The sequence below is a fragment of the Geospiza fortis genome, unplaced genomic scaffold (genome assembly GCF_000277835.1).
Source record: "Geospiza fortis unplaced genomic scaffold, GeoFor_1.0 scaffold55, whole genome shotgun sequence".
NCBI classification, from domain to species: domain Eukaryota; kingdom Metazoa; phylum Chordata; class Aves; order Passeriformes; family Thraupidae; genus Geospiza; species Geospiza fortis.
The window spans coordinates 6130525-6131981 of NW_005054308.1; the positions used below are offsets into that span (position 1 = coordinate 6130525).

The window sequence follows — 1457 nt, forward strand, 5'->3', positions numbered from 1 at the left end:
CCCGCTCTGTGCGGCCGCCAAAGCAAACACAAACGGGGCGTACAACAATGCTGGGCGCGAACGGGGGACTCTGACCGCCGGCGACGCCGCTGCCGACGGGCTCCTCGTCTCTAGGAGAGTTTCCACTGGCATCTCTGCCCCCTGCCCAGATAAAACCCTCCTGTCGGGCAGCCTGAAGACTTCATGCAGGGCATCCTGCACACCTGAGCTGTGTGCAAGGACTTGCCGGGTGCTGAGGGAGGCAGAAGGGATGAAGGTTGAGGAAGAGGAGTTGCCCGGCTTCCAGCAGCCCTCCTGCTAACCGTGGGCTTGCTGGAAGGATTTGGCTTAGTCATCCATCCCTTTCCCTCGCTGGTAGGCTGAGCCACTGCTGAAAATATCCTGGAAGAGTCCCAGGCAGCACAGAAGGCAAGAAAATGAGGAACACATGAAGGAAGGGAAGACGGGAAGGGATGGGATGGGAAGGAAAGAAGAGCAGGGCTGTGAGCGAACTGCCTTGGCCACCCACCTCCCTGCTGGGGCCGGAGCAGAGCAGAGACACCATCAGAGCCATCCTGGCAGTGCCTTTGGAGCGGGGCTGCGCCCTTGCTGGGTGCGGGGCTGATGCCGATGGTGTCTGTGCCCAACAGCGGCCTCGGCAGGGGGGGGGACACTGCCCTTCCCACGGGTGCTTTCGGGGGGGGCAAGCTCATAGGAAATGGCTCACGCTGAGAAAATGCATTCCCGGCAGCTCCACATCCTCTCGGTGTTAGGGAAGGGCTGGTGCCCTGACCTTTGTCCGGCACAGGAGAAGCCAGCGGCACCGGGCTGCTCGCCGCGGGGCTCGGGCCAGGCTTTTAGCACATCGCTTTTAGCGCTCGTCTTGAGTCCCGAGGCGCGAGGGTGGCTCCTCGCTGTGTCCGTGGCTGTGTCCGGCTGGGCAGGATCTGCACAGCCTCTGTCGGCTGCTGCCATCTCGTGTTGCTCCGCACACGAGTCCCCCACCAGGGCTGCCCACCGCCTTGCTGGGCGGTCGGGGTGGGCTGGCATCTCCCCCGCTGGGGGCTGAACGTGCCGGGACTCGGGGCGAGGGGCCGGGGAACACCCGCTGGCCTCTCCCCCGCCACTGCCTCTGTGAGCCGGGGCCGAAGCCATGTGAGCTGCAATGTGAGCTGCAACCCGAGAGCCGCTCCGAGACATTCCTTTCCCATGTGGTCAGCGCGGTGGGTGCGCAGAGCCCAGCCGAAACACGGGGAGGGGTGGTGGAAACGTCCTGAGTGTCACTAGGTGTCCCCCGGGCCTTCCCATCTGTCCCAGAATCTTTGTGACGGCTGTGCTGGGTCCCCGTTGCCCCCGGACCGTGTATCCCAGCCTCGGTGCATCGCTCCTGCCTTCTCCCACCTGCCAGGGAAGAGTCGGGATGCCGGGGGATACCTGGAGGAAGGGCTGCCAGTCCTGGGGGGGAGGATGCCACCCCA

General features: G+C 64.7%; 1 protein-coding gene across 1 annotated transcript in view; it reads left to right on the plus strand.

Moving 5' to 3' along the window:
* Nucleotides 1-1457, plus strand: part of SYNPO (synaptopodin) — a 21563-nt gene that overhangs the window by 15052 nt on the left and 5054 nt on the right.